Source organism: Trachypithecus francoisi, unplaced genomic scaffold, assembly GCF_009764315.1.
Source record: "Trachypithecus francoisi isolate TF-2019V2 unplaced genomic scaffold, Tfra_2.0 Lachesis_group11, whole genome shotgun sequence".
NCBI classification, from domain to species: Eukaryota; Metazoa; Chordata; class Mammalia; order Primates; family Cercopithecidae; genus Trachypithecus; species Trachypithecus francoisi.
This window is the reverse complement of record NW_022681456.1, coordinates 114,896,686-114,907,960: the sequence shown is the minus strand read 5'-3', so window position 1 is coordinate 114,907,960 and position 11,275 is coordinate 114,896,686.

The following is an 11,275-nucleotide window of genomic DNA, read 5'->3' as shown; positions in this document are numbered from 1 at the left end:
TTAGAAAGTAAATCTTTGCCAAAAATAAGACCTTATTTAGAGGCAGACAAGCAGGAAAAGCTGAATACTAAGCATCGCTTAAGGCAGTAAAGAGTTTAATTCAATATATTTTACCCTAAATTTAACTACAAAGTTCAGCATTTAAATGTATTGAGAGATTCAGAATCTAATCTTAGGCAAAGTTTTCAAAAATCTACCAAAGCTTTTGTGTGTATGTGGTTTTTCTCTCATTTCGTTTCAATATAACTTTTTTTTTTTGTCTTTTCCCTTTGACGATGAGAATTAACTTGCAAAGAAATTTAAATCAACATCAAAGTGAGAAGAGAGAGGAAGAATTTATGAGCTGAGATTAGCACTCCAAAGAAAGAAAACTGAAAATGCAGCAATAAGATAACACTCTTGGTAGGCTGTAAACACTCCTCTGCTTTTAAAATTCCCTAACAAGGTGAGCGAAAACCATTCCGAGAACACTATTGTCAAGAGACACCTTTGAACTGATCTATCCTGAAGAATAACCCCCAGAAAGGTAGAAAAAAAAAATAACTTTCATATGTTTGTGGCCACACAGTGCAGCTCTGACTTCTGAACATTTTTCCCCAATTATTTTTGTAAAGTATTGATCGCAATTTAATTTTGCAGTCCCAACATGAGAGGCGCTTCATGCTGAAATGTCTCACAGGAGATTGTAATCAGGGTCTAGCCTGAAGGTGAAACGCTGGTACATAGGTTTTACTCTATTCCTCCACTCTTCATCAGCTCGGGGATTGGAGCAGAGGGCATTCTCAGGCAGATTAATTTTTGACGATGGGATCGATGGAAGATGTTTTTTTCCTCCTGACATTGAGTCATCTAATTTGCTGTTTATCTTTGGCTTATTGAGTTTTGAGCATTGTTAAATCATACCTTTCAGCTGTTTAATTTCATATGTGAATTTTGCATTCCCCTCTTGTACTTTGGCATAACTCTTTTACCTAAAATGAGCAGGATGATGGGCCTTTTTTGACACAGGGTTACTGCTTTTGAGTCTGTTAAGTACTCCAAGGTAATGTTATGGTACTTTCTAGCCTTTTTTTCTTTGCTTGTGGCCATAGATCAGTTCACCTCTAGGGAAATCATTACTTGCCATGATTATTATCCCCAGCACCTTCATCTGTTCTTCCTTGTTTCCTGACTCCATGGCTTGATGAAGTGCCTAGATGTGCGAACACCTTATCTCAGGTCTCATAATTAACCCCTTCATAACACAGGCTGAGAAGATTATTTTTCCAGAGATATACTCCATCTAGTTCAATATTTGGGACTCTTTATAGTAATCACAGCAGCTTTAACAGTTTCAACTCTGTTTCTGCTATAAGATGTGAATTTTGTAAGTGTGCTGATGGCTAGAAGAGAAATACTTTCCTCCTAGAGAAACTTGGCCTTATGTAACCTTTCTTTCTGTTTCCCTTAAAGGTAATCAAGCTGTATCTCAAGACAGTACCTCATCTACACAACTGAAAATTCCCCACAGTGGCAATATAGTATTAAATGTTAGTCATTCTATCCATTTTTATGAGTATAGTCATAATTATCTAGAAATTAATAAAATATGAAGAGGGCTTTTTTTTTTTTAGTTTGAAAGACATACGACATATTTGCAAATAGACCTGAAAACAAAATAAAAGTAGAGATGTTGACAGAATGTACTTCTAGATTTGAATTTAACATTAAAACAATCTGTCAGTCCCATCAATTCAGTAAACTAGAACCATCCTATTTTATACACCAAACCACTTATGGGTTTGATTGAACAGAGAAGTGTTATTCCTGCTATCATGAAAAGAGCCCTGAACCAGATTTACTTAGTAAATCTGATCCTTGCTCTGCTAACTAGTTGGATTTTTTTGAGAAAGTTGTAATGTATCTTTGACTCTCAAGTTTTCTCATTAGTAAAACTAGGGAGTTTAAAAGACAGGATTTTTTCTAGGTGTAAAGTATATTATTTTACTCTGTACTGTTATGTACACATTCATCTGTCACCCAAGGCCTCACTCTCCTCCTACCTCCTCCAGGAAGCTTTCCAGCCTGTTGCTGCCCACAGTGCAGTCACTGACATATACTCACAGCCATTCACTGGTTGTTTTTATGTTCATTCTGGTGATGCTTTCTGGTACTTAAAAAAAAATACTTCACTGTATGTTACAAGAAGGACTTATGATTTTGTTTTACATGTTATTCCAATATCTCTAAAAAATGACTATTGATTATTTGAGGCTACATTTTATTTTTGGAAAAAGCCCAAATTTATCTGTAGGCATTCTTGTAAAGAAGGTGAATAATCAAGACTGGAAGCTTAGTTTTCAAGTGAATCTGTATATTGTTCAAATTTCTTAATTGAAACTGACAATGAACCCACAACTCCAAGAGAAGAGATCTCAGAATGCATTGCCTTATGTCAGCCTTGTTAGAATAAGCATTTTGTCCAGTGAAGTAACTACTTTGGAAAAACAGTTTCTAGTTTGATGCAATTTAATTTAATTGTTTTGTTAATTAGTTTTGTGCCCTTACAGCCACACATTATATGTCTTGTCCAACTAAGTTACCATTTCTTCCTAGGAAAGAAAATGGTGTTAATTTGTATACATTTGCCTTGTAAACATTTCAATTCTTTCCTCAGTTCAGACTTCAAGTTGCTATTAAAGAATCAATCAACTAAATTTGTCAGAGCATGTTTGTATTTTATTAGCTGGTATCAGAGATGAGAATGAGCTAGCATTTTTAAAAAGGAGGAAGTAAACTTTCTGTGCCACAGGAGAATATATGAATTACACATGTAAATAAATTACAGATTAATATTCATATCTATAAACATTAGTGTAGGCTAATGTCTTTATGAATCACATTAAAATACTTTGGCTCAGAACTTTTTTGTTAACTTGTTAGCACGAAAAAAAAAATACTTCCAAACCTGTTTGTGAAAAGAAAGAGCTAGAAATACTCTATTTCTCCAATGTGTGCCTTTCTTGAGATCTGAATAAATTGTGGAGGTTCAAGGAAAATATTGGGCTTAGCAATGTTAGAGGCCAAACAACCATATCCACCAATTATATCTATAAAGAGAAGTTCCCTGGTAGTGCTGACCACATCAGTTTATCAAGTCCAAGTCCAATCATACACACACACACACACACAAGCAAGATTAGAGGGAACACCAAACCTGTTAGACTTGTTTGGCTGTTGTTGCATATTCATAAAATAGTAATGGTCACTTTGTTCAATCTAAGCTTCAAAGATACTTTAACTCCAATGTTCTGGTCTTCATTTTCAGTATATTTTGTACCTATTGTACGAACTCATCTATTATATACAGAGCTTACATATTTATGCTGTCTAAGGTAACTATGACTATGTGGCATATTCTTACTGTAATCACATATTAGTCTTGAAGTAAATAGCTAGGATACCTAATGAAATAATTATTGTAGAATTCATTAATTTATGGAGCTTCTGTTAACATCCTTACAATAAACTCTGTGTTGAATATCATCTAATCCCCATTGCAACCTTATAGATGGCCACCATTATTGCCTTTATCTTATGGATGAGAAAATTTATTAAGAAGGGACCTTAAGAATCATGGAACCCATTTTTTAGTTAATAAGGCTAAGTCCCAGGGAGCTAAGTGGCCCACATAAAGCTACATGGTCAAAACTCAGGTTAAAACAAAGCTCTCCAGACCCCATTGGAATGTTCTTACTACTCTACCTTCCAGACTCCTAGTGTAGTATGTTGCTGGAGAGATATAAACTTTCATTTGTGATTATCTTATCTTACCGAAAGAAATCAAACTACATAAGAAATTTCCTGCAGAATATTGTTAAGATTTTTTTCCTTTGGAAAAAAAATAAAATTCATATAAATGTGTTAAGGTTTTGACACTAAGCATATTTTTGTTACCAAGTTCTTGCCATAAAGGAACTTTGAGTCATAAGTATGAATTCATTCTATCACCATAAATTAAGTAAGGTATTTATAATACAAACCAGGTCTTGGGATGTAAGTCTGAAAGAGATAAATCCTAAAGCTGGTTTTAAAGAGGCTATGAAAAGTGAGCCAGGAAGGGAGAAGCCCTGTTTTGAATGCCAAAATCTGGAAAAAGTGAGTCATGAGGACTGTAATCCTGGGTCAGAGTCGGGGCTGCAGTAGTTGGTGTATTATTATAAAATCATGTTTTACTGTTGCTCCAAAACTCCCCCTCCTCCTGTGGACAAGAACTTAGGAACCAAAAGAGCTGAATCATGATCTATGATAAGCTATTTCTGCTGTATCTAGCATCATCTACATCTATCCTGAGCAGAAGAATTCCTAGGCTGTGGCACCACTTAGCTCTAGGTTAGAGATGGGGGGAACAAACGGTGGCACTTCATGTTTTAGTTAATTGCCCATCAATACAAATACCCACTTTGACCCATCTTAAGTGTCTGGTGTTATTTGTTTCAGCCATTCTGCAGCATGAATTTCTTCCACTATCATATATCCGGTTTCTTTGCATGTATTAAATAATAATAATATTTTCAAAAGTACACCAAAAAAGAAAAAGAATAAATTGTAAAGCTCTGGACAATGCACAATTTCACAATGAGCTCTTTAATTATTTAGAGGTGATTTAGGATTCTGTAATTAATTTCAAATCATATAAACTTAATAGCCATTATGCCTTACATTAACATCATATTTTCAAAAAATCTTTGCAACTCTGATAGCATATAGGTATGCTGCGTTAAAATTTCTAATAAGGCTAATAAATCGCACATGGAATTAGTAGATTGTGGAATTATGGAGCAGGCAGGAGATTATAAAACAAGTTGTTAAATTTGGGTAATTTGGCCGTACATAACCATTTCCCATCACTCCATTTCCTAGCCTAAAATGGTATAAAAGGTATGTCTTATAAAAGGAGTTTGAGGTTCTGGAGTCTTCTGGCTTGGTCAGTGCTTGTACTCTATTAGGTTGCTAAGACTACCAAACTTCAAGTGTACATCATGGGGAATAATAATAATAAGTCATCAGGAAGCCATATCCCATTCTATCTTCAGATATTTTTCATCTTACACACCTTGCATGGAATCTTTGTTGTGGTTGCTAATCCTGGAAACTGAAGTAGCCTTTGTTGTCTGGCCCAGAACAGTCAGCACATATGCCCCCTTATTTAATTTTTCTAAGCACCATACAAGGTAGTCAGAGAAGGTGCTATTATCATCAACCTATAGAAAAAAAGAATATAAGGCTTAAGGAGGTATTTACCAAGTTTGCAGAGGCAATATGTGAAAATATGTTTAAATCCAGATCTGTTGATTCTAATTCCTCTATTCTGCTACTGAGCCTGTGAAAAAAGGTTGACAGAGGCGCATACTTTAGAATGGGCAGGTGGTGTAGACCTAGCTAGATGATGAATTAACAAAATAATTAATTCCAAATTGTTCTGGCTTGTTTTCATCAGGCGAAACAATGTCCGCCTTTTTCATTTTGTGGGGATAACCCATACATTTTCACTGACTGCACTGCCTGTTTCAGTGCCTGCTTTCCATAGTCAAACACACAGATATCATCGTAGGCTAAACATAACTCAAGATATGGTACTCTGGGGAGGATTTGGCGAGGAGAACATATATAAAGAGTTAATTTATAGAGTGCAAGAATGAGTATAAAACATTAAGAATGAATATAAAAACAAACATTGGTTCAAATAAGTTAAAAACAAGACCTGTGCTCCTAAGAATATTATTATACAAGCAAGAGAAATATCCAATATTTATGAAGCATTGTTTTATTTTTCTTAATGCCATGTATCTAGGCAGTCAGATGTATGTCTGTTCTCCCAAGAGTATTATCAATTAATGGTGGCATAATAGTCACACATGATGAATTTTACTTTATAATCATATTGTCTTTGATAAGTGGCAAAGCCTAATGTGAAGTGCACTAGGTAAAAGGATGATAGAGAGTATACAGTGTAGTGCTAGCACTATATTCTAGTCAACAATAACAATGAGGCCTACTATGTGAATCTACTCATCACTTAGCCTGGGAAGACTTCTATGCTTGAACAAATGCAGTAGTTTACCATAAAACATGTAAGTATGAAGCACCCAAGAACAGTCCGTGTGGATTGGGGATGCAGTGAGCCTGGCTAGAAAGGTGAATGACATTTTACTTTAACATCTATCTGACAATGGGCCAATCTGAGAACTAATCAACTACTTGGCTAGGTCCTTGGGAATAATTAGGCTTACTTTGTTAGAAGATGAAAGTCAGTGAGAGCTCTTAGCCTTGATGATTCAGGGAGAGGAGAAGGGGCTTAAGTTGATTTGAATCCTAAACCATTCATTAATCCACTTAACCTCATTCATTTTAGATATGACTACTAATTTCAGGGCACTCTTGGCTTTTCTCTAGCTTTTTTCTCCGTTAGTGCTTTTTTATAAACAATTCCTTTCTTAGTTTTTCATTTTGTTTCTCTCTTGCTCACTCTTTCATTCTTGGGAAATGACTTTCTTCTTTCCTAGGATACCCAGACCATTGTAACTATGATGATTTGTTTCATTTCTGAGATTACCCAGTATGCTTTACAATTCCCTGGTATATTCATTATCCACCCAATGATAGTCTGTGAATTTAAGCACCAAAAATCATTATTAACTTACTTTGTGCCTTCTCTGTAATCATATGTCAAGATTTGGTGAAAATGTTACATTTCAACAAGGTTGTCCATGATTCTAGTAGCAGAATTAAATACCACACCTTCATCCGGGAGTACCTGGTACACAAGTCTATCAATTATTTCATTGTCTTTTTAAATTTTTAATATGCCTGTCTTTACAAATGAAATGGGAACTTCTTCAGGCAGGGGCCAAACCTTCCTTACTGATATAACCCCATCACCTACCATTGTCTTCCACTTAAGAGATGGTCAATGAATATTAGTTAGAAGAATTGTTTAAATGTCTTTTGTGAAATGATGAAAAAGGGAGAGCTGGGCCCGGTTATTCTTCTCTAGGCAAAGTGTTTGAGCTTGTGTTATTTGTTAGAACATAAATGAGTTGGCATTTACGCTTATGGAATAAGTTAGAAATCTATAATTGTAAATTCATGCTGATTTTAATGAAATCAAAACTCAAAGTGTGAAACCATCCAAATAAATATAATTTTCTCCAAACTGCTTTGATATGAAAAAGACTCTTTGGCATAGCTCCAATTAACTATCTTAGTCACCCACACAGAATCAAGAAGACTCCTTCCATCTGATTATAAGTTTCTACAAATAGCAAAAACACTCAAAGCATTCCTGGTTGTTCTCTCTGTATGGAAATTTTCACAACCCAGAGCAAATAGAATGGACTGATTCTGTCATTTTTGTAGACAGATCTGATCTATGTCTCACTTTTCAAGCTTTAAAAGTGCTACTGAATATGATTTTCATAGTAAAAAGAAATGATATAAAACATTAATAAAAATGATGTTTTCATACTTCATCTAATATTTTATGGCCAAGGCACATATTCAAAGCTTAATTATAATAGATTAAGTTTTTATCATAATACTATTGGTGTGTTCTAGTCTGCAGTTCTTAAGTGTAGTATTTAACGGTCTTTGTTTTTTGAAAATGTCAAGCTTTTGTTTTATATTCTTCCAACCTTTGCCCACTACTGGTATCTCTGCTTCTGTTAATTGTTCCAAACACCTGCTACAAACTCAGCCCCTGAACAAACAAAAACTACAGGGCACTTGACAGCCAAACAAATAAATACAGATATAGGAGTTTTATAGAACCTGCCCTCTGACTAAATCTGTAAACACTCAGGCTGAAAAACAAGATTGTCTGCAGATGTATCTGCTGGCAAATGGGGAAGAAGTGAGCCACTGAAGCCAGTTTATGGAGGCGGTGAAGGCATGGTAAACATGTCTGCCTACCCCTTGATAAGTTGTTCCAGATGGTTGCCTAGACACAAGACAGACTCAGTGAGCTGGCTCATTTCTACCATGAAGCGAAAGAAAGTAACTCTCCATCATGGGCCAGGGCAGGCTATGTCACTGTCCCTGTGTGATATAACACGCAAGTCGTTTGGAAGGTACCCACCCTTCACTATTTGAATGAAGGAACTTTTCCAGCACTGGGCATATATCACGTGTCTCCTGGTAAGACTAGAGCTTCACTAAAAGTAAGAGCATGGTCTTTGCCCATGAGGTGATACATTTCCTGTGCTAGCAACAGTGAAGACTTGGGAAGTGGTGAACAAAGAAACGTCTTGAAGCATCTCTTAGGCATGTCATGAAAGGGCACATTCAATATAACTCATACGAAAAAGTAATGTCTGATGGTGCTCAGGAAAGAGAGGGAGAGCATGGTGGTGCTTTCAGTAGTAATTTAGGAAGAAAGTTGCAGCAGATATGTTCATCACTGAATAGAAGCAAAGGAATTGTCTTCACTCTACCCCTGACCAAAAAAAAAAAAAAAAAAAAAAAGTAATGATCATGGTGAATGGAGTGGGAAGGTCTATGATCCCTTCTAACTAAAGAACCTAATTTTGAAAACAAATTTAACACTGAAAAAAAGACACACAGGCTGGGCAATCCCTTATTATTGAGATTATGTTTATTTCACAAACCAGGAAAAGTGAACATCAGTGTTTTGCTTTCTTTCATCTTTTTGTTCTTTTGTTGTTGCTACACAGTGAAAACTAAAACAAGGGCCCTTTCCTGTATAGAGGTAGAGAGGAGAAAAAATAAAGGTTGAGAAAAAAATAGAGGTGCAAAGAAGAAATGAAATTTCAGAAAGAACATTGAAAAGAACCAGTACTCAGGAGGCTGAGGCAGAAGGATTCCTTGAGTCTAAGAGCTCCAGGCTGCAGTGAGCTGCGGTTGTGCCACTGCACTCCAGCCTGGACGACAGAGTGAGACCCATCTCTAAAAAAAGAACTATTAAATGAAACAAAAGGATTCCTTGAGTTTTTAGGGACTTAAATGTCCGGCAAGATCTTGCGCTCAGAGAGACAGGTTGGTAAAATGTGCTGAAGCCAAGTGTGACTTGGAAGAATGCCAGCGGGAATGCACAGAGGCGCTTCTTTGTGCGGTATTGTTTCTGTGGGTAAATGCCAAGACTGGCCCTGGGCTAATTGAAATGAGCAGCTGCATGGGTCACATCAGTATAAGGAGCAAGTATTAACAGGTGCACGGGGGGCCACAGGCTTTCCCTTTGTCAATACTGAAGTAAACAGGTAATGCTGTTCATTTGTCTTCTTAAAATGTAAAACTTCAGGCTCAAATTGAAAGCAGCCCTGGGCATCTCCTGTGTGTCTGTCAATGAGTCTAGGTGCTTCCAGCTTCCCAAATTCAAAACCAGGCAGTTACTCATGTCCAGGAGGAAACAGAAGTTCAAGGGCTATATCTTCAGGTGTTGATGCTCAGGACAGACTGCAAAATCACAGGAACTTCTAGCAGGTGTCGAGTGTCTTTCTCCCAGATGTTACAGATTGCATCTTAAAGTTGTTTTTCTTCAAGAAGCCTCGTGTGGGGGGAGAAAACCTCTCTCCCATTTCTGATTCCATTCAGGGCCACTATAATCTTATTCTTGTTTGCTTGCTTGGGGCATAGAAAGCACCAAGGCCAGTCCTGCTAAGTTGTTGCCTTCCCTCTGAGTCTCTGTCAAAGAAATTGAACTAAAATGGTTGCTGGGAGTTAAAAAAAATTAACATTGTCACCACAGAAACTTCAGATTGGACCAAGGAAAGAATCTGTGATCGGGGCTTAATGATCCATCAAAGGTATAGGGTTTAATTTTAGACCAGAAATATTTTTCATTTATATTTATTAATGTGACATTTTTCAACAGAGGAGGAAAGGGACCTGCAAGCTATAAAACAGAATCATAAACGGTTGATTTCATCATTAGGGACGATAGTCATTTTAACTACACTGAGTTAGAGTGTTCAGGAGTTCACAAAGCATTCGTCTCTATCCCAGGTTCTTATTCCAAACAATCTGGAATTCTGCAATTTCCAGAAGGCAGACTGGGTAAATGTATTTTCCTTCTCTGCATTGCATACTACCTTAGCATTTTGACAAATCTGCTGTTTGATGTAACGCATTTTTTTTAAATTTTACATTCCTCATACAAAACAATACTGAAAGAACTAAAACATGTCTCTTTTGTCTTAATATTCAGAGTCACTTTTGTACCAAACTTATATAATAATATGCGGCTCACCTAGGACCTGCTCCAAGTGCCAGGAGAGATTACTAATAAAGCTAATAACAAATATCTTTTTGTTGACTCTCAGGTGAAGCTAAGGAAAACATGTGAGCATAGCTTGGGACTCTTCACCTTCACAGAATCTCCCTCTTCCTCCTGCCACTTGAAACCAAAGCTGTTGAGTTGAGCTGGTTATACTTTCTTAACTAGTATTTAAAGAATCAAGGCTGATTTTCTGGTTTTGCTTCATTTTGTTTTGTTTTAATGAAGAAAGTGTTGGCATGTACAAGACAGAGGACTCTCATTTTTGTCCATTTTACTAGAATTATGGATAATCTGGTATTCCACTTTAATATTCACGTGTTGGGGGAAAATGTTAAAGGTGAGGCTGTACACAGCTCAGAGTAGCCTCTGGATGTGTTAAAGAGAGGCTGTACACCTTGATTTGTGGAATCAGCATTGCCTGTAGCCGTATCATTTAGGCCAAGCAGCTGGGAGGCTCAGCCAACCATTTGTCTCTCTGGGCTCTCTGGAAACAGGAACATCTGCTTTTCTGAGTTATACTGTAAATTGAGCCTTGCTTTATTCTAGGTTAATTTTTTCCTGTATTTCTTCTTTAATTTTTTCCTGTATTTTCATCAGCCTCTTTGGAACCTTTCTGAATAGTTCAGTCATAAATTACTTATCTGGAGATTCCAGGACTGTGTTCATATTCTAGGATGGTAAACTGCATTGTCCAACTGATTGATTAATCAAGCTTTTATTAAGCACCCATTATGTGCCAGATATTGTTATAGATCCTAGAGGACTTTTAAGGCACTCACAGTCTAGTGGGGGATGCCAAAAAAAAAAAAAAAAAAAGTTTGTGATCAATTGCTCACAGTAACATGAGTGTGGTGGTAAAGGAACACTGACAAGGGTGTATCTAACTCAGGCTTGCAGATTAGAGAAGTTTTCCCACAGCAGTTTCTTTAGAGAAGGTACCTGGCAGGTAAGTTAATGTTTGCAGGAAGAGAAAAGAAACAGTTGGGATATTCCAGTTAGAGG